The 26,611-nt window shown below is 41.0% G+C and overlaps 1 protein-coding gene across 1 annotated transcript in view; it reads right to left on the bottom strand.

Moving 5' to 3' along the window:
* The window catches only part of RNF144B (ring finger protein 144B), an 89,854-nt gene extending 63,407 nt beyond the window's left edge, over nt 1-26,447 (bottom strand). Inside the window, exon 1 of the mRNA XM_080582725.1 lies at nt 26,365-26,447. The gene's annotated coding sequence lies outside the window, so the exon portion shown is untranslated. The remainder of the gene's footprint in view (nt 1-26,364) is intronic.
* Nucleotides 26,448-26,611: the final 164 nt, after the last annotated feature.

Below are 26,611 nucleotides of genomic sequence, written 5' to 3'. Positions count from 1 at the left end.
ATAGTGTGAACTCAAAAACAAGCAAACTGCCTACTTGCAGCAAATGACACAAGGATTTTTTTTCAGGTGCCCTGAAATAATTTTGTAGTTTTTAGCTCTATGTTGTTTATTTTTGCAACTGTTCCTTTCAAGTGCCAGATAAATTTATTAAAAATACGTGTTTTTCACCTCATAATATTAAAAATCTCTTATAAAACTAGGCACATTCTTTTGGGCAGAGAGATTCTCTATGAAAAGAAAGGCAAGCTTTATAAGACAGCAGGGGCTGAAGGGCAGGAGGCATACCAAAACCTTTGCTTTTCTAAACACTGCTGAAACCCAAGCAAATAATGCTTTCTGCTTCACTACTATCTGCAGTCACTGAAGAACTGACAAGGGAACTCATCTTTTTGTTAAGCAAGACCTCTGTGAAAATCTACTGGCTCTGCTCACCTCCCCTGCACTTCTCAGGAAGAAATTTAAATAGAATTTAGGTATATGCGCTAACTTTTCATTTTACACATATGTAGACGTTTCCTGTGACATAACAAGACAAACCAGTCAGGGGCAAAATGTGTTCCCACAGAGAATTACTTTGCACTGTAAGCTATAAGCAAAGCTTTGAAGTGTGAACTCTGAATCTGATTCTAGGAGCTCTGTCCTTCTGCAACCAGGGCATGTGAATGCAAGGTGGTGAAAACGTGCTCAGTGAACTCTGTCTACTAGTCAATAACTAACTTGTTCTCCTTACATTATCCTTAGGACAACTGTCTCCACGCCTGTATTTGCAGATCCGGAGAAAAGGCAGTTTCCCAAGTTACAAGGCTGTCACGGGAGCAGACACACTGCCTTGTGGAGTAAGAAAAGGAGGACAAGAGTAGAAACAACTGGCCTACTTACATGGAAGAAGCCCTGACAATTCTCTCAGTTCCCATTAGTTAGGTCAGCTCCCTCTGTGGGAGGCTGACAGTAAGAAACCTCCAGGTTCTTGAAGTCTGTCAAGGAGATCTGAGAGAACGTGAAATTTAGGGAGAAACAGGGGCCAAAAGGAAACCATTTGACTCCCCTGAATATGAGATTGACATCATGAAAAGGCTGAGGATAACTTTCTCCTGTCCCTCCCTGCTTTTGGTTCACTCATAGAGTACATTTGCTATATAGAAAAAAAGCATGTAAAAGGGAAGAAAAATTAAACACTTTCAGAATATTTCTAACAATGCATGAAAACTATACAAAAAAGGAAAAAGTTATTTCAATGTAATATATTTTGATGTTGTTTTTTTCCTTTCTAAGACCAGCTCTTCCAGCTCTTAAAATAATCTCTCACGTTATTGTCTAACATCATGGCTTTTTGAGCAACATATATTAAAAGCTGGTAAACAGCATTTCCCAGCAGCCTTGCAGTGGCAGACTCCAGACCTGTAGCATCTCCAGCATCCCTTCTGGCGATCACAAACATCTCACCAGTTTCTGGGTATCCCAGGGCACAAGCTGCAGCAGGTTTCAGCTGTGAACGTGGCAGGAGCACCTCACTGGGCTGCCAAGAACTAGAACAAATGTGCTGCTTCCTACTGAGCAAACCTCAGAGAAATTATCCAGCACAGCTTAGGAAGAACCGGGAGGCTCCATCTGAGATGCTTTTGAAATCTGGTCATTATCAGAATATGCCACAGAAACAGTGTTTACAGTAATGGATTCTTGTCTTTAGGTTAAAAAAGTATGAAATCATGATGTCATATATAGCACAAACTCTGTACGTGAAAACAGAATTTGGTGAGCAGAGGATAGGATAATTGAGTTTCACTGTGGTTTTATTCTTGATCATATTGGTTTAAAGAACTGAAGAGTTCTCAGCAGTTTGACTGTTTTGAAGAGTTTCCAGCAGTTTTACTGTTTTTTTTGTTTTGTTTTGTTTTGTTTTTTTGAGGAATAGTCATTTCTCTTTCCCCAAGCAAAATGACAGGAAGCATGAATCAAGACTGTTTAAAAAGTCACATAACAACTTCCTTTGTCCTTATTGATAACATTTTTGTTTTTGTGACCTGAGTGGATATTTCTGTGTGTGCGCTCACTGTGGGAAATCTTTTTCCAGTGACTAATCATTTTGATGCAATATTTTACATAAAGCCAACAGTTGATCTTTTGTGTCATTCCTTCTGGTGTCAACAGGCTTACAAGAGAGGAGGAAACTGAAAAACATGTAGGAAGAATAAATAAAATTAATGTTTTACAGGAAATTAAATGGATGTTCTGCTGCAGTTAATTTCCACAAAACACAGTGGAGTATGGAGTGAATGTAGATAGCAATGGTCAAGGAAAAATTCCAAGGATCAGCTTTAGCTCTTTGACTCTCTTTCCAGGAAACACCAACATCCTTTTAGCCTGCTTCAACCGGCAACAGGTCCCCAAGAAATCCGTTGTCATTTAGTAAAAAACAGAATGCACAGCACTCCACAAAGTTTTATGTTTGGATACCACCTGAGCCAACATCACTGTGTTGTGATCCAGACCATCTGAAGCTTGTCACTGTCATTGCATCAAGGTTTAAGATTCCTTCATGTTAGAGGGTCCCCAGACTGATGACCAAAGAGATCTCTGCTGCTTCTGTACCACCAACTGCCCCCAAAAATTATTTTTGCAATTTAAAGCTCTATGGGAAGATTACAAACTGCTGTTGAAGTTAAAATAATGAAGGGTTTGATTGTTGAACAACTGTTTCCAGGTATGCTGCTGAAAAAAAGACAATGAGAAAAGGACTTCTTCATTTATTCAGAAGGTATTATAAACCATGGTTTTCCTCAGGAATAAAGATTTATTAAATAGGCAGATTTTATGCTCCCAACTTGTATGTGAAAAAATCATTTGGTGAGCAGCAAAGCTAATGAAGCGCGGTTTCTAAGGATTTGCATGCCTTAAACACTACTGAACTTTACCACTAAAACAGTAACCCTCGTCTTCCTGATATCACTTACAACGTGCCCCTGGACACAAGGCAATGCAAATTACGATTTGCACCAACCCACATGCATGACAGTTTGTGAGTCCTGTACGTGGTAACTGTTTTTCTGACTGGATGCTACCAGAAAATGGAGCGCTGCCTGCCTTTTCGCATCGGTGACTTGAAAAGTTGTCAAAGGTACTGGCAGAGAAATAGTGAGATCCACGCAGGCTCGATTTCCTAGCACAACACTTAACTCAGTTTCAAAGCTCCAAGGACTGGACTGATGATTTTACAGAAATATGGCAAAAGTCATTGTATTCTGCAGTTACAAGTCTGAGGAGTACCCTAAGCACAAAGCTTATGTTTTGTGGTTACCTTTGGGTTTCATTGCACACAGTGAGAAGCAAAGAGGGAAAGCCTTCATTTGACAATCTGGTTTTGGCCGAGGGAAGCCAATTTCAGGACCTCTGCAACAGGCTTTCCACCTCCTTAACAAAACAAACCTGCAGCAGACATACAAGGTTTATGTTTTATTCTAGGCTTTGCCAGAAACATCCTCTGACATTGGAAAAGTAACTGAACCTCAACATGCGCTGATTTTAATATTTGTAACTCCCCAGAAAACTTACTTGCTTGTGCCCCAGGTGTCTTGTATATCCTGTTACTGACTGTGAAGTGTACTGCATTTCCAGGCTAGTTGGGTTCAAGCACAAAGCAGAGGAACATAAATATTCAACAGGGAAGTCAGAAGTGAATGAATAGAATGAAAAGTCAGTCATGACTGAAAAAGCTTTTATTTTTTTGTGAGCATCAGTGATCTGATGAAATGGATGGTATTTGTTTGGAAGGTAATGCAAATGATTGTTCAAACAATACAAAGTGTGTGTAGCCTATTTCAATCAATCTTGCCTAGCTAAGAAAGATCAGTAGAATAGGCAAACGCCTTACACACTGTAACTGCTTGAATGCTAAATGCTAATATGAAATGAACACTAAGTGCCTGCAGAGAAGCCATGGGGCCACGGGGGGCCACTCTACATCTCGTTTCTGAATCATGCCCTGATTTCTTCCTTCTGACTTCACACCTTCTTCCATTTGACTCTTCCGTGTATGGGGTGTATGTCTTCTGATCTCAGCCACACAAGACTTTGGCAGGCAATTCCTAAAACTTCCTGGCTGGCCAACCTTGTGCTACCCGTGTGAAACCTGTATAAATCTACTCAAAGTCCAAATCTTCTCACCTTTTCTTTAGAATACGTATTTTACCCAGTCAGCAAAAACTCAGCTATCTCACTGTGAATATGGCAGTAGTTCATGATTTTTTTGTATCTATGCAAGTATATAACGTGCACCAGTATGTTTGATGTTGCTTTTGCCTTAAAGGCTTTCTCTGTGAAATGTGTTGAACCAACAGTTTTTCTGTTAGTATGTACATCTTAGTTCCTGTTTTACTGGAAATGTAGTATGCGTGACCTCATGTTTTTGTCATTAATGTGAGCAGAGGTTTATGAGAAGGTAACTTCTTCAGGCAACAGTTTCTAGTTCGACAGTTTCTAATCTACTATTAAAATGCAAATAATGATAAAAGGCTATATTTTGTGAGATTGAGTTAAATTAACTAGGTAGCCTGGTATAATTACATTTCATTGTATAGATTTCTTGTATCCCACCCCAAACGGGTCCCCTTGCAAGGCAACAGGCAGGAAGCCGCAGCATCACAAAGAGCTCATAGCCTGAGCTGCAATCAGAGGCAACAAGGAAGAGCTGTAAAACAATACGAAAAGAAAAGCAAGGGGGAGAAGCATGACAGGAAAAAGATACAAGCTACCTTTGCATCTAAAGAAGTTATTTGGGACATTTGACATTCCTTCTTCAGCCTCCTTTCCTCCTCCTCAAGAAAATAAATAACCAAACAGACAAACTCTTGCCCGATACGAGTCCCCACTGTTTGCTGACCACAGAAGACACGGGGGAAGCCGTGAGCTGCGGAGGAGCTGGAAAGCAGAGGGAAGCAGAAGCCTGGAGAGAGGGCACGGGGCCACCCGGCAGCCCAAGAGCCACACACACACACAGCTGAGCAGCTGCGGCCACCGCCACCGGCTGGTTGGTGGTAACACCTAGAGCCTGAGAAACACTAACTCAGACCACACGTTTCCTTTCGCTATTTCCAGAATCGCTCATCTTGTCCCTTAAAAAAGAAAAAAAAAAAAAAAAAAAAAACACACAAATGCCCTTCCAAGCAGACTTTATGGAGTGAGGCAGAACGCTCCTCTGGTCCTGAGCACCACAAGAAACGCTGCAGCATCACAGGCTCTCAAACGCTTCTCAGTCTTCTGATTTCATTGCAAAGCTGAAAGCTCCTGCATGAGTGTAACTGAAGCATAATTACTGGATGATTTTTTTTTTTCCCTTTTTCACCTTTTTTCAGTTTGGCCACCAACCCCTTCCTCACTGATCCTCTCCCCCTGCAAACTCCTCGCTGTTTCAGACGGGTTAATGAAGAACCTGTTTTGGTAATCAGTGGGGTGCTCTGATTGCTTAATCGTGGCACAGATACTGTCAGCACCTCACTGCGGAGGTGTTTCTGGCAGGGTTCATATTTGGCTTTATAGCCTTCCTCTACAATGCGAGCCATCTCTTAATAAAGAAGCTGTTTTATTGACACTAACAACTGAGAGGGACTTTCCCTGGTATCTGTAATTAGAGCTTTGGTAAATGATTGTACTGAAAAACGATAGGAAGAAACTATTCTAGAAAGGATTAGCTCTCTTTTAGTGCTGGTAAGAAGCTAGAAACAAAGCAGGGTGTTGCAACACCACAAAATCAAGCTGTGCCCCACAAACCGTTCTGAAAACCAGCTCTGTACAGATCAGTTTCCTGAAACAGAGACAAGAGGAGGATGCTGTGAGCAGGCTCTGGAAAGCTGTCTGTCTGTCCATCTGTCTGCTGGGGGGCTTGGCAGCAGCTCGGCAGAGGAGCTACCAACAGCAGGTAGGTCTGGGGCAGTTGCACAAAGCTCCCCCTTTCCTCAGATACAACATCTCAAATCCCACTAGCACAATCAGCAAGGGGAAAACTGCCCTTGTCTTTGGGTACACGTTTCTACTTTTCAAAGCACGTGTCAGCCGTTCAAGTAGCAGATTCTCAGTACTACTAGGCAGAACAACTGATGCCCAAGGTGCACAGAGGAAACTCTGCTCCCCGCGTCCTCACACCTTGAGCACTGCCTTCCATGTTTTTTGGCTCTGGGAAAACCTTTTACCTTTGAGAAGTGTCACAGGCTCCAGAGCTCCTCCTTCATTTCTGACTCTTCTTTCCAAGCAAGAACAATTTAGGTTTTTCCATGCCAGACCCAACTGAATCAGCTTTATTTTATTTATTTTTTTTCAGCCCCTTCCCACCATGCTGACAACCGCTACAAGAACACAGGACCAAACCATTTGTGTTCCCCATGGCTCTTCAGCCTCTTCCGGACTGTGCTACATTCGTAGGCTTCCCCACGGGAAAAATGCCCCATGTTGGGTAAAACTACAGTAAGGCAGCAACAGTTGACAGTAGGGTCCAGCCTGAAAGTTTAAAGGACGTTGTCAACATTTGGAGTGCTAAACAGCCTTTAGTCAAGTGTATCTGCCATGTTCTGTGATCGTACAATTGCATTATTTGTTTTAATACCATGCCCCAAACAAATCTGACTGTTGGTAATGAACTTTTCAACCTCTGTTAAGGCAAAAATCACTCACGCTCCTAATGCTGTCTGGGTAGTTACAAGGAAATTTGGAAGTAGGCTTTCCAAGGGGAAAAAAAGAAAAAAAAAAAGTGGTAGAGAGACCTCTGCTCTGTACCCCATCTCCTTTAGAAAGCTGCTGAGCAAAGTGCTGAACTAACACGCTAAGGTCACCTGAAAACCACCTCTTAACAGTTATCGAATGGCTCTTAAAGAACAAAATAAATACTGAACGCTTTCAAACACTGTTTGTATTTCATATTTACTCTAACATAAAAGATGAATAGTCAGTAACATATGAGAATACCTAGTCAACACTACCACAGAAAAGAACTGGAAAATGTTAAAGAAAGAAGGAAAATTAAAAGCCACTGTGATACCTGGATAGTGTCTGGCATCATAAGATTGAAGAAAAACACACTGCTGTGTAAAGGGGGCATAACGCCTTAAAACGATGTGTAACTAGGACCAACTGTCAGAGGGATTAACACATTAGATCTTCAGTCTCCACCAAACTGATTCATGAGGACCTTTAACTGGAAACAGAGACACAGCTGGCAGAGGAAGCTGCTGGTGTCCCTGACTGCTCTCTTGTGGAATAAATGCCTTTGAGATGCTGAGCACCAAGCAATGCACCAAAACACAGTTTGCCTTTTCGCTGTAGCTTGCTCACTGAGTCTCATTCACCCATCCTGCTGCCTTCCTTTTATTTTCCGCTCTCCCTCTATAGTACAAGGTGCATTACAATGTATTAAACCTTTCTGAATGGAAGAAAAAATACCTTTTTCAATTCATTCTGGAAGAACAGCAGAGGAGTTGCATACACAGACCAAAGATGATTCTCTCCATCCACTCTGAAGCTGTGGCTCTTCACAAGCACTTGCCAGGCGTGATTTTGAAACTCCCTTTTGATGCAACTCCACACCAGCCTCAGCTTTGAAGTTCCCTTTCAGTAAAACTACTGCCTAGGCTTCCTCTGTAACTACTGTGAAGAAATATGAATGTGTAAAGCCATCCTTTTATTTCAATACTACAGATGCACATAAAAGGGAATCTAGCTCTGCCTTCATGATTTATACTGTTAATAGAAGCCTTTAACTAAGTTACTGTAATATTATTCAGTTGAATTTAGTTGGTTGCATAGCAAACATACATGAGCTACAAATTTCAAGAAACAAAAGATCTATTTAGCTGCAGGCACTTTTATACCACCAGTGGGCTTAGGTATGCTTTCAGCATTTTGCCTATTCCATGGTAATGCTAGGGGATTAGGCAGATTAGATATGCCTACCGGTTCAGCTCCCCGATAAATGACAGGCTTTCCATCCACAGCGGGCCCCCAATAATTCCATTCCTGTGGAGATGAAAACGTACCTTTGGAACAACGCAAAGCACTCCACTATTGAGCTGCTGACTGAAAGTTTTGTTAGTATCTTAAGAGCACAGCCATACCTAGAAGCATGCCTCCCCTTCTCCAACTCACTCTGGGCGCAGCAGAACGAATGACGCCCCGTTTCCTCTGGAATGATGGCCTACATTTAGCACCCACAGTGTGACTGTGGCTATACTGGATCTAGAGAGCATGCCTCTATGTTTTGTACTAGAGTAAAGGCTGTTTTTACCTCAGCCCACATAATGCTTCCCACTTCCAGCTGAACTACACAGCAGAAACCTTGTAGCCATTGCCTTTAGACAAGGGAAAGCGAGACGCCTACCTATACAGAGATCCATCACAGAAAAGTGTTCAGCTGCAGTTCGAGTGGCCAACACCCGCTTTCTTAGATGATCAATAAACTACATTTCTGTGAAAATGGGTTAGCACTAATCACCGATGCCTATATGGCTTTGTAGGTATCAGTGGGTTTGATAAACTTAATCAAAACCACAGAAGCACAGACCTCAGCAGCGTTTCCACCCCTACTGGCACAACAAAATAACAGGAATTGGGTTTAGATCATTACCACCAGTTTTTACTGGCAGGAGTCGGGGCCTAACACAAACACGCTGCCTGCACAGCGTCTTCTTCCCTTCGTTGTTTTCCCCCCCTCTCTACAACCCAGGAACACACTACCTCTTCCTCTAGAAAAAGTCACACCTTTGAAGGACAACATTAATATGACTTAATATGAGATGTTAAGGCAAATAAGGCTATACATGAGAAAGGATTCCCCGCATCTGTAAGACCCCCACTTGGATTTCCTTCGTCATAAAGAAAGAGCTCTGAATGTGCTTTTAATTCCTGGTTTGTAGTTGATGATTAAGCTTGGCACAATCTTTTTATTGTTTACTAAATGTCAAAGGGATACATTTACTTTCTCAAGATGTTCCTAACAGAAAAGCAGTTGGATGTTCCTTGCCTAGAACCAGTTTCTGTTTCAAAATTTATGTAACACAGAATACAAACACCCGTCTTCTGAGAGTCCTGGATCAAAATGCTAAGGAATTGTAGTCGTTTGTAATGTATGCTCGAACACATTCACACTTCAGAATTCTTTGACTCTCTTAAACATAAGCCTTTATCTTCTCATAATTCAAAATGCCTTAATCGTTCCTGACTCAGCATAATTTAGCTTTGTCCTGAAATTTTGTGATTCTCAGCATTATTTGAATCTTGCTCTGAGACCTAGAATTGCAAAAGCTAAAAATATTAAATTACGCTATTTCAAGGAAGAAGCAGACATTAATTCACACTAGCAAGAACGGAGTAGAGTTAATGTGAGCTCAAGCCTTCCAAAATCACTACCTTTTGTACTTCATTTTGTAGTCAAACAAAGCCTAGCCAAATACAACTAACCAAAACGCAGAAGACTGAAATCATTTTTAAATCTATTATGTTCTTTTCACTGAGCATCCAAGTCTGTTCAGCTTAGTGCCAACAGCGGCTCTCCTTAAATCCTAGACTGCATTCACAGGATGAACTGACAATTACACCAAAGGAACCTTCTCCTTGCCAAAGTATTTGATACCTGGCTGGTATTTTCACTAGCCAAGTCTGTTTTGCAAGCTTTACGAACTGTGCTGTAGCCCGTGCTATTTTGGTTCTGTGATAGCTAGAAGCAGCAGCTGAAAATGATCCAAGCCTGTCGTTTTCTAATCTCAGTCACCACATGCATCATGCTTCATCAGTGATGAAAAATAGAAATATAACAGCCACCCGTATCTTAGGACGAACGGTGTCTTTGGCCATACAGTGTCCAGAAGACATTTTAATAAAGTCTTGTGTCTGTAGCACTAATTCATTCTGTGTGCTGCAAACCAAGCTACACACATACACTCACGGCAGACCGTGGGTTCATCCTCAAAGACAACTGAAAGCACTTTGATTTTGGTAATAGATGGGTATAACATCAACGGTGTTTAGGGGAAGAGAGCTGTGCCCCATGGAATCACTTCAATGCTTCTCAGCAAGACAGACAAAACTGAATCCTACTGCCCTGAAGATGAGAAGAAATAAGTAATTTTGTCCTCATACCTGGGCTAGAAACATGCAACTTAGTAATGACAGCAGAGCAGAGAGAAAGGCGAGATGGAGGTGCTGGGAGGGGAGTTACAGGGGCTGGAATCCATGGGGGTAAGCATCAAGACTTGGAAGAAGTCTGAAGGGATTCCCAAATATCCCTAAGGAGTGGGTACTGCAACTGCCAGTACTATTTAACACACAAAAAATCTCCTCTGTTTTTTAGGACGTCAGTCCCACAAAACAAGTATCTCTTAAACTATCTTTCAAGTCTCATTTGCTTCTTCGATGATTGACTTGCCACAGGGAAAAAATGCCCTTCATTTTTCTAAACAAGAAACCTACGCATTGTTCTCCACAAACTCTTCTTGAAATGAGCATGTACATCTGTGCATATGTAAAAGCTTTAAATTTCAAAGCACAGTCGTATTAATTTTGGTGCACAATTTTGGTCTTCTTTCTGACAATATAAAATTGTGCTGCCCAGAGTGATGTAAATTGGGTACCACAATAACTAATTCAATTTGTACTGTCTCTCCCTTTCTCTAATATCAATTATCTTCTACAACACCACAGTGCCATTGAAAAACACTAGAACAAATTATGCACAAGAACCAGTTTACAAGGAAAAAATCAAGAGGATGTATGAGAAAAAAAAAATATATATATATATCTGATTACAAGGATTGTGTAAACTGAGACAATGAGATCACTGTTCCCCTACAGCGTATAGAGGAGTGCTATTTTATGGCTTTTCCTCATCAACATACAGCAGGTTTTTCAGCCTTTTTTTTTTTTCCCCAAATGGTATCAGTTAACACTGGAATAAACCCACTGGGTGTGAGTTTCAGTCAGTATAAGATGACAAAGCCTTTCCAGGCTGCACTAGAAATTCACACCAGCTACGAATCACTCTTGACATCCATGAAATGTATGATGTTTGACCCTTTTCTGAAAGGCATGCATAAAGCAATTGAAAAACACTTCCAAACAAGCCCTGCTACATTTTACACTCATTTCTTCATACAGTGATCATGTATAGTAAAATGCCATGCAGCCTTGGGCTTTATAATACAAGGGCTTCTATAAATTAATGCCCAGGGAAGGCAGGGAGGACAGACGAGCAGAAAGAAACAGACCAGATAGTTAGTTTAAAATAGAGCACTTGGAATGGGAACATGGAAAAAAAAAAAAAAAACCGAATGCTAATCAGAAAAACGTATAAAAAATTAAACCAATCGGACTACAACATCCAAAAACCCCACCTTTCAAAATCTCAAATACTTGCTACATAACAGACTATATTTCTCTTCTTTCAAAGATACCAATTTCTTTTTTTATTGAAAAGAAAAGCTTTATTCTAATGAAAATAATAACTTTCATTATTTAATTCAAGATACAAAATGACTCAGACTTGTCTTCAGTTCTGAAGACAACACTATTATTTTGCATTAGTCTAAAAGAGCCCTCTAGTGCTCATCTAGTGAAGGCATAAAAAACTTTTAAATGGCTAAAGAACCTCCTTGCAAATTTCCACCTGTCAGCTCCACCCAACTGCTCTAGCTAGCAGAAAGTAAATTTTAGTCACTGGGTGATACATCTGCATGAAGAAAGTTATTTTGGTTAACGGGGTTAAGCAGCATTTCAGACAATCATTTATATAAATAAATTTGTATTAATGAGTATTAATATTGAGAGCCTTCAGCCTTCAAAATGAACTAATTCTCTCATTCAGTCACCACTACTGATAGTCTGCAACTAATCGGTAAAGCTGCTAGCATCTCCAAAGAGTCATTTTTTCACTGGGGTTCCGTTCAGTTCACTTCTTGAAGGGCCATCCCTTTCCAGTTTTAAAAAGGCAAAATCTGCTTAAGATTCCTTACTCATCCACACGTCCCACTCCCTCAGCTGGGCCAACAAATCTTCTGCCTGTGAAGATAAGCTATGAGGCACACCACTGTGTGTCCCAGGACTATCAGAGAGGTCTATCAGTCTCTGGGGAGACTATGCCTTTGGGTTCCCTATCTACCACCCAAGAAAAGCATTCATCCCATCAGCAAGAGCTGCAAGACAGAGTCATGTGCAACCTGTAAAAAAAGTGCAAAATATGCTTACATTTTGTCTGCAAGACATCTACTGGTAGTCACATGCCTTGTGTACCTGTGATGTGACATATATTCTGGACACAAAGAGCAATCTCAGTGCCTTAGCTTCAAGCTGAGTAATAATAAGGCATCGTCTGGCCTTCCGTATACTCACAGGGCATCCCCACACCGAAGACATACTTCCTGAAGTATGGTGTTACTGGTCATTCAGACACCCCAGAATACATCCAGCCTCCCACGTGAGCTATGTTTCTCTCTTGTGGGTCTCCTGTCTGAGTTACCAAACATCTGGATCCCCCTCTGCTCACCTGCTGCCACAGCCCCTGTCCATGGGGCCAGCGAGACCTGGGAACATTCCGGTTGAAAACTACCCACCTGTCAGATCAGGCCCATAGTTTCTCCATCACACGGCCACACGAGGGCCAATGCTTGCACAACGCAGAGGCCAGCATCCATGGGTAAGGAAAAAGGGCATAATCACCTCATTTGGTGGCACGCAGTTCCACAGGCTCCACCACCGCTGTCCTGACCTGCAATCACTTCTGTAGGACATTTGCTCTCAGCAAGAGAGGTAATTCTTCATCTAAACCAAAGAGTGTTTTTTTATTTTTTTCTTTAGGGAAATAATGCAGTTAATACCAATGAAAGTATCTTGACATTTTATTCCTGCTTCTTTCATAACTGATAGTAGCTTCTTATACACATTGCAGTTACAAATGAAAAAGAACTGTAATGCTGCAGTGAAATAAAAGCAAATACATTCAGTCCATCTATAAAGACCAACGTTACTTGTGCAATGACTTTCTGATTTTTAGAAAGCATGTGCAGAAGTTTTGAGAACAAAGTTTGACAGCAAAGACATCCCTTCTGCCAAGACTGATATTCATGATCGGGATGTGTCAGACTGCCACTCCAGAGTCCCTCAGACCCACAGCTAATGATACACTACGTACAAACAGAAATACTGCTAAAACAATGGGATTGGGAAGCATAACATCAGACTTTGCCTCTTCAGACTCAGTCTGAACTCTCACACACTTATTTAAAGGATTCTTACTTCAGGGATTTGAGAGGATATTTTTGTGTTGCAGTTACTCTAAGTACAAAAAGTGTGATTTTTATTTTTTTAATGTGGACTGAAAATGTCAATTCACTGACCTCAGTTACCTGTACATAAGGTTTACAAGAACTGCTTTTAGCTTCCTAGCAGTAGCACAAGTTTCTTATCTAAATGTAAATGAAATTTATGTTTCCCATCAGTATCAATAAAATTATCAAGGGATAACAAGCAAAAGGAAAATACATAAAACCCTGCAGTGATTTAAGTGTATGATATGACTCTATTGAGGTCATTAACCGCAAGGTCAAAGCATATACAATTTTATGAGGAACAGCAGTACCAAAGAAGAAAACCTTGTTTTCCCAGAGGAAATTCAGTGCTTCTTTACTATTATTATATTTTCCCATCTAAATGAGTTCCATTCTCTGTGTCCTGTTATGATTTCTCTCTTCCTGTAACCTTTGATAGAAAATGAAAAAGCAGCATGAAAGAAAGCAGACTGACACTAGAACAAATTAATTATGATGCTCCGACACAAGGGATTCGATTTTTTTCTTGTATTAAAGATAATACAGATTCAGTTTAAAGAACCCTACCAGTCCCACTTCACAGAGATTACAGAGGTGAGAAGAACAGTTTGTTAAAACAAGCAATGATTTCCAAGGTCAGGAAAGAACTGTGTATGCCATTATTTGATAGAAACATTTTCAAACATTTTTCATGACTCAAAATCATGTTTGACAGCTTCTATCTAGTCCATTATCACAAAAGCAAGGTTTTGTTTTCACCCTGACACAGCCCAAAACTATTCATTAGTCTGTCCCCTGAGAAAGGCACAATACTATATATCCAATTTATCCAATATTCTCGCCCCACTGCCCACAACCCCCAAAAAAGTCAAGCTAAGGATAAATACATGCCCAACAAATCTCTGTTCAGAGGTGACTGCAGAGGGCAGCTCAAGTAAGCAAGCACATTTTCCTAGTCTGGAAAGTGAAGTTCTGCAAAAAACATTAAAAGAACTGCAATTCTGTAGTTACAATGGTTATAAGTACTCCTGCCCTTATCTGTTAAAAAGTACATTGAACAGAGATCATGGGTGAGATATAAATTTAGTATTTCAGACCAGATAGTAATAGCAAACCAGCAGAAATCTGGCACCCAAAGACTTGGGCCTCCAGAGACAGATGGGGTGGACACCTCTAAATAGTGGCTGCCCTCCTGGTCCGGCTGCCCGTACCCCTGCACAAACTGCCAGCAAATGGGGTTCATTATAATTCCTAACATTATCATTGTCCGTCTTACAAAAATACAAACCTTTATGTCCATGTCTCCAAAGCACACATTTACCAACATAATCAAAAAGAAAAAGAAGTGCTAAAATTCAAAACTTAATACATTAAAAAGCATCAAGTTTTGTATTAAAAAAAAAAAAAAGGAGAGGGGAGAGCAATAGGATTTAGGAACTTTTAATAGTGTTCTTTATAGCACTCAATGCAACTATTTGCTCAAAATTTAATAATAAATAAAGAAGAAAAAAAATTGCTCTGGAAAGTTGTCTAGTTCCACAGTGCTTCACTATGTACTTTAATATCTGTGGCTAACATGGCATGGAGTTTTCTTTCCTTCTAGAAATTCTCTTTTCACTTTACATTCTGGCTGAGACCTCTCAACTTCTCATAGCAACAGCCCCCTGGGAAAAGCTAGCACTGTTTCACCTTCAGTACTATAGAAATGCCAGATCGAAAAGTGGTACCAAAAAATTTTTTAAAAAATAGGATATTGGCTCTTTCTAGACTTATAATGATATATTGTACAAGTAGCAGTCTTAAACCTCCAAAAATAATGCAAGTGAACAAACAGCTCACTATTTTCTCAGAGGTTTCCCTAGCTGTTATGCTCTCAGGCTATCTGAGTTGAGCTGGAAGTAACAGCCTCACATCCCAAGCTCCTCTGTCGGAGGGACAAGGTGGAGAAGAAAGGACGGTGAAACTGCAGCAATAAATCAGTGCTCAGTGGCACTCACCTAGGAGCTGGGCACCAAGAGGCAAAAGCTCAGTAAATCTACAGACATCAGTGCACTGGGTGAGGGTGCTGCTTAGGGCCCCAAATCCCTGCAGCCAACCCAAGCTCACCGTCACATAGATGCTCTCCGTCACTCCGTACCAGCCCAGCCTCTCCCTTCAGCATATGCTTGAATTGACTCCTGTACACCCTCCTATACCAGTGGGATCTCGTGTGCTCATGGAAGACGACCGTCAGAGCTCCGCTGATGCCTAGGCTGCAACTCAGAGCAAAGTAGTACACGCGCATGTCTTTTGAGGACAAGGAGCCAGGAGACAAACCAAACGAGGGGACTGGGAGCTAATGAGCATGTAATCAGTGCTGAAGGGCACACTGAGCAGTCCATGACTTTTTTAATGCCTGCATTTTATAGCATTTGCAAATTAACACACTCAGCAGGCTGGTGGGAATCTGAGTCATCTAAGGCATAAAAATAAATGTATTCAGATGTAAAAACAACCAAATGTGAATCCCAATTTTTAAGAGCCGTCTTTCTAATGACAACATAAATGAAATCCCAATTCTAATATGTCCATTTTGACTCTGTCAAAAATCTAATGTTTTATTCGATAAATTAAATGTAGAGTTATTATTCAAACTACTTTACATCTGGTTTTAAACCCTCTAAGTCAGCTAATCTTCGTGGATATTTCAAAGTCCTATCATTAAGACTGACTTTATATATAATGAAAAAGCAACATTTAATACCAGCTAAAAACAAGTTAGCAAGGAATGAAAGGATTCAAACAGTTTTTTGTTTTGTTCATGACAAAATACTTCTGATTTTTACTGCGTTTTCCTTTGACGAGAAAGAAAACTTGTTGATTTAAAAGTAATTACAACTGTGAGGAAAGAAAAAAAATCACCACTGAACTGAAACTTATCTCACGCTGTAATTTATGATTTTAAATGTTTAGATGTGATGCAACATCCCTCTAGGATCTTCCAATATGGTGCAACTGTGGGTTTCCCCTGGAAGAAGAGACCCAGTTTGCCTCCATCCCCTCATCCCTCCGCTGCCTGCCCACCACGTCTACTAACTGACCTCACCTTATCTTGTCCCCAAAAAGGATGGTACTGACTTCTCACTTGTGCCATAATAGCATCAGCAGATGAGCTGCAAGGTCGGTCTGGGAGATGCTCAGAGCTTAAACCACTCATTCCTTTCCAACTGGACCACGTCTATTATCCAGCTATTATCCCTCATGCTAAATTCGAGCAGTAGCAAGGGGCAGGGGAGGACAGGGAGACAGGGACACCCCTCCTGGCAGCAGCACGGCCTTCGGCTGCCTTCAGTATTACGGGACACAGCCGAGGACAGCGATTCCCCTGGCTGCCCAGAGCTAAGGCAAGCAAGGAAAGGAGCTCCATCTAGCGAGAGCAGCACGCACAGACCTGGCTGCTCGCTAGGAACCTCACCGAGTGTCCCACTGCAATGCATGGACAGCCAGGCAGCTGTGAAACTCTCCTGCGTTTGGCTGGAGGTGATGGTTTCAGCATCCTTCGCTCTGAGGGGACCACTCCATGCTGTTCTTGTCCTTCCAGCCGCCTACGGGATGAACGAGCAGAACGGCCCCGCTAGGGCAGCACCACTTCGCAGAGAAACACGAGTTCTCTTCCCACGTCCAGCACTAATAACCAAAACCAGTTTCATTTCTCTGCTTTCCCCCTCCCAGCCTCACCATACTGTACGCTGAAAGCATCTGGAAGTGTGGAAGGCCATTTGAATGTACAACTGCACGTGCGACGCTTGTCCCTTTGCCCCTCTCCTCAAAAGCTACAACAAAGCATCAGTTGGTTAAAACAACCTATAAAGCATCCTGAAACACTTGAGTTTTGTTGGTCTTCTTCAAATGCATATGACAATGCCAATTGGCATAAACAGACACACACTTATGTATTATAGACTATTTGCTAGAATAAAATGCAACATGTAAAGGAAACATGGGACAGTTCTCAGTTTTGCAAGGTCAGAGTTAACAGAAAGCAAGTATCAAGAAAAAAAAACACATTCAAAAAATTTTTAGAAGTCCTAGCATATTGTGGGGATGAAACATTTCATATTCTGCCTTTTGGAAATAGGTGATTAAAGGTCTATGACCAATACTCACATCAGCCCTGACACAAGAACGCGAGGCACAGAACCAGGTATCCTCAGAAGGGAGCAGAAACCAGTATCTAGCAGCACTTCCAAAAAAGCTGTTTCCAGCTGCTCTGAACTGTTTGAATTCATATTCAAGACTGTTTTTCTGAGGTCAGGAGCAGAACCCACGCCAAAGAATGTGTTCTGTTTGGTTACTCAAAAGGGAGTATTTAGTTTGGGAAGCATCAGGAATGTTTAAGGGGACATATTTTCTAGCTTTTTGCAAGTTATTACCTGGAAAAATTCCAGGTTATTGGGCCTAAATTAGAGGAGAATTAAGTGATGTGTAACTATATAAAGGTTATAAAGATGTTTAACATTCATTATTGCACACTAGTTTTGAAAAGCAGTCAGTGTTCCTAGCCAGAACCACGTACTCTAGAGAGATTCCGTATGTCCATCCAAATCGACCTATGCAGAAATTAATCATAATTCCAGAGACGGAAGAGACTGCCTCGTCCCACCACTAACTGCATTCAAAATTTCCCCTCGCACAGCTTTTGCCGGACGGCCTCACTGTACGAGTATCTTTGGCATCAGGGATGTCCACATGAGGAAGAGACTTCTGCGCTTCTTAGTGACTGTGGAAAGCTAGCCAAGGATACACGTGCCCGGGTGAACGACAAAGGTCTCTCACAGTTTATCTACACAGAAAAACATACCTTCAGCTACTGCAGAGAAGAATTTACAACACAAATTCAGCTGCTCAACAGCTCCTGCCACGTGCAAGAAATTGAACAATCCGGGACAGTAAACTACTTCACATTCAACAAGAAAATTCAAGAATACCCAAAGCAGGAGCAAGCGTGGCACACCAGCCTTTCTGCACATCCTACCTTATTCCATGGGAACTTCTGTGGGAAGACACGCCTTCAGTATCAAGAAAATAACAACTTCAAAAAATATGTATCTAGCCAATTTAACTTAATGTCTTCACTCTCCGCAGATTTCCAGGAAGAAGCACGTCTCCACTTCACGGTTTGCAGAAAGAACGCCTGTTTACGCAGAGGCACTCATGCTACTGACGCAAGGCTTGCCAAATCCCGCAGCTGAAGATGTCGTTGCCTCTTCTCGCTGCCTGCCTCACGTACCACCACCGATGGCCACTGGCGCAGCACGGCAAGCAATCTGCTCCTGCCTTACGATGCTGCAGTTCACGGTCCACTGCGTTTGCTTTCTCTGAACGTAAATCTGTGCTGTATGCCATTGGCGAACTAGCCCGGCTGCCCAGCAGCCATACGTGCTGCCCTGACGATCTTTGTCCAGCAGCATAAGGAGAGGGGAACAGGGAGCTGGATGTCACAACCTCATCAATCACCCTACCAAAACTTTGCGGGGTTTGTTGGCCAGAGCCTTCAGGAAGATGAATTTGAATCGGCTTTTATAAAGCAATAATTAAACCATAAATAGAATTTAAAAGTGACCGTAAAGCGCTTTTGTTTAATTTCTTTCGAAGTTAGCTAAATAAACAATAGCCACTGCCAAATAAGAGTATCCATAACAGATTTGAATGAGATTTAACTAGCACGCCTTAGAAGTTAGCTCATATTAACATTTCAGACTGTCCATGCAGTTAGCTTGGAATATTTCTTCTGAATGTTCCTATGTATACAAGCCCAGAAACTGCTACTCATTTTTCCTGAGACACCAAAATGCAGAGAAGACAGAGAGCTGTGTTTAGCCCTGGGCAGGAAGGTGGCTGTGAAGAAGTGTGAAGTGAGAGCGTGCCAAGCAAGTATTTTTGAAAGTTACTCACAAAAATGACAAAAATGGCTCTGTTGCTTAGCTCATTTTTCAACTGAATTACTTAACCAGATGGAAAGCCAAGATATGTGACCTTCTGTGCCAAGTAAGGTCACTCTCCTTTTTTTTTTTTTTCTTTTAATAGAGTTTAAAAGTAGAAACTACCCTGAAAAGACAAGCAAAACTTTTGATGAAAACTCAAGGTGAACACATTTTCTAAAGGGTGATTGCAAAGGCCATTAGACACACAAAACAAATTTATTCTAACAGTGCTCAGATTTCTGGGGGAAAAAAAAGTATATATATTTATACCACCTTGATACTATTGATCATTCTGATGCTGGAAGTACATGTTGCAGGCCAAATTCTTCTCTGGTAAGTCACCTCTTAAGCACACCAGAAAAAAAAAAAAAAAAAAAAAAAAAAGAAAAGAAAATTATATGGCTACAAATTTTAAGGGAAAAAGAAATGACAGAGCTCTCTCATGAGAGCCATGGCATTTGTTTTTAAGATCTAATTTCTACAGTTTAACTAGACTCTGCTGTACTTTTTAGTGTCTGTACTCCCTCCCAACAAAGCTCAGAGTGGACAAGGCTGCTACGAAGGCTCAAGCTCACAAACTGAACTGACATTTCCATCTCAGAAGTGATGCAGAAACTGCACAACTAAATCACTCAACCTCCATCCTTCCCTTGCTGGCTTTAATAGCGGGATATACCAGCTCCCAGTTTACTGTGGGCAAAAAGACCTGAGTACCTTCATTCAGAACTCATTTAAACCACTGGAAAGACTTCATCAGGCTTTAGGACACGACAGATCTTGTACACCATTTTAATTGAAATTTAGCAAATTTTTAATGTTAAGTATGTTTACTTTTTGAGACCAAGATAGGGAGTTTTACAAACAAGCAGATCTAATAAAACTGTATAGTAATTTTCTATAAGGCTTTAAAACCTGTTACAGAGATACTGTTATATAATGTGTTATTAAATATATATTTAATATTTAATAAAAAAATAAATAATAATGTGTTACATTATTAGGTAAGTCCACACTCCTGCACACATCTGTACAAACCGTCGGCTATGTGAATATTCTATCTTTATTCGAGTAGGCAAATTAGGCAACTACTCTCATAGGTATTTATAGCATTGGGATTTGAGGACCTATTTCTGAGAGGTGACAGGCAGCTACTTCTTCCAGCGTACCAGAACACTCAGGTTACAGGGCTCGTGTGTGATCAAGGATCTTGTAACCAACGCTGCAATCCACCTCCAAAAAGTCCGGTTCTCATCAATAATAAAAGCTGCTTTACATAGTGGCTATAACTATCTCCCTTAGAGCCTAACTAAGCATCCGAGAAGCCTTATCCCACCAAAGGTAGTAGCAAATGTAATAAGTGTTTGTTCATGCTGACTTACATCAGTTTAAATGCACCAATGCACAAAGCCTCACCACTAGCAAGCAGGGTACAAGTCTTTCAAGAAACAAATAGTATAAATCAACTAAGAATAAATTAGAAACAGGCAAAAGATTTATCTATTTTTTTAAGTATTTGTTCAATCTTTTATCTCCAAAGTGATTAAACTCTCAAAGAGAAATAGCCAGGATAAAAATATCAAATTATATAGGGTTTTTTGTTTGTTTCTTTTGTTTTGATATATATATATGATAGCAACCTCTTTCCCCAGCTACATTTTAAATAGGAAAATAACTTTTTCTTTTTCCTTTTTTTTTTTTTCTTTTTTTTTAATCAAAAGCAGGCAAAGGATTTTCCCATAAGCTTACCAGGAAAGTTAACCTCTGGACTAAAACCAAATAGAAAAATTCCATCACGAAAGGAGAGTAATTCATTAAGTTGCAAAGCCCACATTCAGCCACAAGACCATGGTGAAAATTCTTATGTAGCTTTCAATTTCGCAGAGCGCTACAGACTAGCAGTTATTATATAACAAAAATGTACCAACTTATTTCAAATAAATCCAGCTGAATTCAAAGCACAGGCATTATGTAAAGTATCATACTTCGCGCTCAACTTTCATCTGATTTTCATATATTAACCTTCAATATCCAGAACAAATGCTTAAAACGAGTAAGAATGTGGTCTGTCCCACAAAGATGTCCATGAAGTTATGCACAACTTGTTCCAAAACGCAGTAGATAATTTCATTGGATCACAGGATTTGCTGGAAGTTTGACAGTTAAAATTTTTGTCAAAATTAAGCAGTTTCAATTTATTTCTAAAATAATTACTTGGGGAAGCTATGATGTTTATTTTGAAATTACATACGCTGTAAGACCTTCTTGAAAGCCAAAGCACTTTAGCAAATACCAATAACAACAAAGATTCTGTATCCAGAAAAAATTTGAAGTGTCATGTGAAACTATTTTTATAAAAGCCGGAAAGAGTAGCATCTGAAACACTTCAAAAGCTTTTGTAAAATACGAACAAAACCGAGATCCATTTTATGAATTCTGAAATCTTTTTAAAGTTACTGGGAGCGCCACATCTCTGTGCATACTGGACCATTCATAAGATTTACGAGAGACAGTTGCTCAGCATATGCCTAAAAAAATCATCATCCTAACCAACACATTGAACAAACACCAGTTTTAAGGTTGATTTTGCATTTCAAGGTCTTCCTTAAAATCTGCCTGCGATGTACCTAGAAGCACGGAGGGAGGACACAGGAGACATCAGACCTGTGGGTAATTTTACTCACTACCACCTCTTCGCCCTGACAACAGGATACCAACAGCAGCAGTTGGTTGACTGCTGGCTTGTTGCTGAAATCCTGAAAAGCACAGACAACGCACGTTCTAAAGTCACTCTCAGAAATTGAAACAAATCGTCGTCACGTTTCTTCATGCCAGCAGAACTTGCATAATAAAATGCATACACATGCCCAAACATAGATGGGAATATTAGGACTTAGAAGTAGGTCGCCTTACATTGAATACACGTATATACAACATATGCTTGGTTTCCTGTCCAACAACTGTCACAGATCACAACCTCTAACACCGCGGATGACAAAACCCGTGTTGTTTCACCTTGATATGTCACGCATAGTGAGGCCGCTGCTCCATGGACAGCAAAACCACTCAGGGAGTTGGAATGGGCATCATAAGCGTTCCTCTAGATAAACGTCCCTGTTAGTCCTGTGGGACTGCACACTTTGATAAGTTTACTTTGCTCTTTATAGGAAAGATGTACATTTCCATTTTTCTTCCACTGTCTAGGCAGTGTGAACGGGAATTAATCAGCATTAATCAGCAGACCTGCAGCCTATCCCCAGTTCTGCTATTAAATGACAGTAAAATAAGCAATAATGTAGTCCAAATGAGTCTCAAAGTGGGGAAAAAAAATAAGAATACCTGAGGACCTGAAATCCCAAATTTGGGGTCTTCAAGGTTGTTTCACTTAAGACTGACAAATAGGTGGAGAAATCCAGTATTCCATTAATAGCAATTTATTTATTTACAGCAAATCTACATGGGGCAGAAGAGGGCAGGATATTGGAAAAGGTGAGACAAAAAAAATCTAACTCTTCTTTCAAGAGATTTATGATCTTTTCATCAGTCTACACAGTTTATATATATAATCAAGAGATGAATATTAACTAGCTAGCCTGTGAAGTTTCTGAGAAACTTTGACCAACTACCCACAGATGCGTTTGGGTAGCGATGTGATGTTATTTCTGGAAGGTCTATTTGTAATGTCCACATTCTAGAAGTGGTATCACTCATCCTCGGGCAATCAAGCTCTGCCTTCTCTGGCATCCTTGCAACAGTTTTGACTTGTACAGGGATTACTGGAACCAGAGTGTTTTACAGAACAGTCTAATTTTGGGAATTACATTGAGTAATACAGTGGCCTGATACTGCCTGAAAAATAAGCAAAATAACTAAAGTACTGATTTGCATTTAAGTAACTGCATGCTCTTGTGTTTGGATATTTTCACCAAGGAGAAAGTCCAACTTTGTAGGAATTACTTAAAATGCATATATATACACAATTCCACTGAACATTTTAAGATCCTATAGCTTCCATTCACTAGGCATCAAGTAGTGTTTCATTTTTCGAGCATGCTTCAGACTATTCCTGTAAAGTATTTTCTCCACAGTATACCTGCAAAACCCAGGTAGGGAGACCTTCACAAACTTTTCTTTGATGACACAGAAAGTGACTCTTAGATTCACACACACAAGGCAGAAAACTTGTCTTCTAGCTCCATACTCCAAAAGCCTTTCTACTTTTCTTTTTCAAAGATGAAAATTTAAGCAATAAACAATACTTTGGTATACAACAACTTAAATCTTCAGCAAGTATTTTCTAAAATTCTTTGACACAAGTAAACATCCTGTTTCCACTAGGAAGACTTCAGAATCTATTTCTGTTGTGGTCATGAAATAAAGACTGAAATACGAAAAAGTCTTTCTGTTTAAAGAAGCAATAACATTTGCAAAGACTACAAGCTTCTCTTCTGCACAGAAAGCTAAAAAAGGTAGAGCAGCTGTTCAAGATCAGTGAGTTTAAATCAATGTCTTCCTTCACAAAGAACGGCTGAAGTTCTTGTAACAAAATTAGGGAGAACTCAAATTCTGCATGAATGCGGCCTTCCCAGTAAATATCCAGCCACAATCCCCTCAGCATCACAGTATTTCTAATCATTCCTACGCCAGCATCTTTGTTCCTTTATACCATATTAAAGTACTGAATGCCCTTGAATTTCATTTGGGCTTGTTGTGAGGGAAATCTTCCTTGTGTCAAAACATCAGGTGGACTCTTCACTTACCCACCTTAATTCCAGTAAGCCAGATTGCTTTATCTGGTAATTACCAAGGTGCAGTCTTTATTTTAACCTCAGTGAAGGAAGACATTTTTATCAGTATGTCCACAGCTGCTAGGCAGGAATGATTAGTTTCACAGCTTTCAAACCCTTCCACATCATTTAAATGCAGTATACAATGGCACTTTTCAAAACGATGGGCTTCAGCCAGCTAAACCCATTGGAGGAAGCAGGCGCAATTCAGTCCTCTCAGCCTAAATGTACTCTTCCTTTTACACTCGTTCTTAATCATTACTGTGTACGGATGCTTCTTGGAACTATGTAATGAATGCACGTCAAAGCAAATCTACCACGCTCCAAACTTTAAATGAGAGGAATCGACTGAGATTTAGCTGGAAAAAAAATATAAATGAAAAAGAAACATGGTGAAGAAACATAGCAACAGAAGTCACAATTAAAGACTTTTTACCTTTGTACAACGTTTAGCTTAGGGCTGCAGATCAGCAGAGACTTCAGGATATTTACCTTAACTTTCCCCTTCACATGACAAACAGTTCTTTGAGTCTCACACTCCCATTTAAGCCTTAAACCATCTTTCCTCTTCAAAACAAGAATACTGCTATCAAAAGTGGTACTTCAAATAAGCATTATCAAATTTGTTTCCACTTAAAGCAGTGTGGCAATGTTTAAGTAAGCTTTTGCCAAGCTATTTCTAATAACCCATACCTAAATGTCACATTTCTGTTATATAATACATTGGCACATTTTTCCCTTCACAGACTTCAGTAAGTTAAAATGTCTTTCTAGGTTCTTACACTGCAGACAGACTTTACCTAAATATCCCCTAAGATGCATTTACACAGAACAAGATCAAACCAGGAACCTGCTTTATGAAACTGTAAATCTTCTGGCCCATGTTAACCCCCTGCAGCTCTATACCAGCCTCCTCTAACTTTCCTTGGGGCTCTAGACCACAGTGGAGCCCACCTCACATTAAGGGGATGCTAGGCGCAGAAATCTGCAAAGCTTTTGAGGTCCAGCCACCAGAGCGGAAAATATGAGCTTCCTATATTTAAGTTGTCTCTATTTCAGAATGTCATTACTGGAATTCTTTAAGACTTTTTTCTTTCTTTTTTTTTTTTTTAACTTTAAAAGTCATTCTCATCTTGGCTTTGCTATTTATGTGTGCACACAAAATAGTTTCCCTAAAGCTTTTAGTTCTGTCATACCAGAATCTCCACTAAGAAGGTCATCAGTACCGAACGCTTATAGCTTTTAGCCACACAAAACACCATTGTGGTTTCTTGCCTCTACTAAAAACACGTGTTGTATCTATACTTCCAATTCTGCAAGTCCTGTTAAAGAGAATTATCAGTTAAATTGTGCATTGTCCAGTTTATAAATAAATCCTGTACTAGAAGCCTGGCTTAATCTGACAAAATTCACAAAATATGGCAGAAGCTATTGAACAAATTCAGTATCCAATGACAGCCCTGTAAAGCCCGAATAACAGCACTGAACCAAATGGAGTTACCATGGCGTGAAGTCAGAACTGGGAGCAGAACTTGGCCACCTGGTGTTTACTCACTTCACTAAACCTAAAGCCCTGGTCAAACAATGAATAACTGTATAATCTGTGAGGAGAAATGTCTGAAAACCCAGGACACAGAGGTAAAATGAGGATAAACGCTTTGCTTCTGTGCTGGATTTTATGGATTTTTTTTGTTTAAGCCAGACCATTGATGTTACTTAAACATTTTACCGTATTTTCAGTGTGAAATTCCATTCATTTTAAAATAAGCCATGATTCATAGAGAATTCACAGAGCAGGAATTTTGAAGTAGCTTGACTGTAACATGCAGATGTATAAACGTTTAATAGTAGGCAGGATTTCTTTCTCTAGATAGTCAATGTAGTTGTTACAGCTCTGGACTGTAAATCCCTGGAACTTTAATATTTCCTTACGAGCCCAGTTTACGTATTCTGAGATAAATACGCTGAAAAGCGAGGAGGTTTCTCCCAGCAGCAGCCTCTCCCTGCCCTAGCAGCTTTCGCACCGCTGCGCTCGCACCTGACGCGTGGCGAAGCACGCCTCACGGGAAGGTATGTGGCACGGGCTTTCAAAAGCCTGTCAAAATCGCGGAAACCCGACGTTTAAATAAAAGCTCCCGGGGCCGGGAGGGGACCTCCCCTGAGCAGAAATGTCCCTGAGGAGAAACGTCCCTGAGGGGACCGTGCCGCCCCTTTGCCCAGGACAACGCGAGCGCGCTGAGGGGCGGGAGTCGGGCTCGGCCCCTCACCGCGCAGGTACCAGCGGGCGCCCGGGGGGCTTTCAGCCCGCCGGCGGCCCCCTACCTTCGCCCGGGGCCGGGGGGTGCGAGCCCGGCGGCTGCTCCGTCCTGCTCGGCGCCTCCGCTCGCCTCGCTTCTCCCTGCGCGCCCTCCCCGCGGGCGGGCGGGCGGGGAGCGGCGGAACGGCGGCCCCGGGGCGGGGGGAGCCCCCAGTGCCGGGCCGGGCCGGGCCGGGCCGGGCGGCTGTGACAGCAGCGGCCGCTCATAGCCCCGCCGTTCGGCCGCACCGGGGCTGCCGCTGCCCGGGGCTG

The sequence above is a fragment of the Anser brachyrhynchus genome (genome assembly GCF_964034855.1).
Source record: "Anser brachyrhynchus genome assembly, chromosome: 2".
Classification (NCBI taxonomy): Eukaryota; Metazoa; Chordata; class Aves; order Anseriformes; family Anatidae; genus Anser; species Anser brachyrhynchus.
This window is presented reverse-complemented; position numbering and strand designations above follow the sequence as displayed.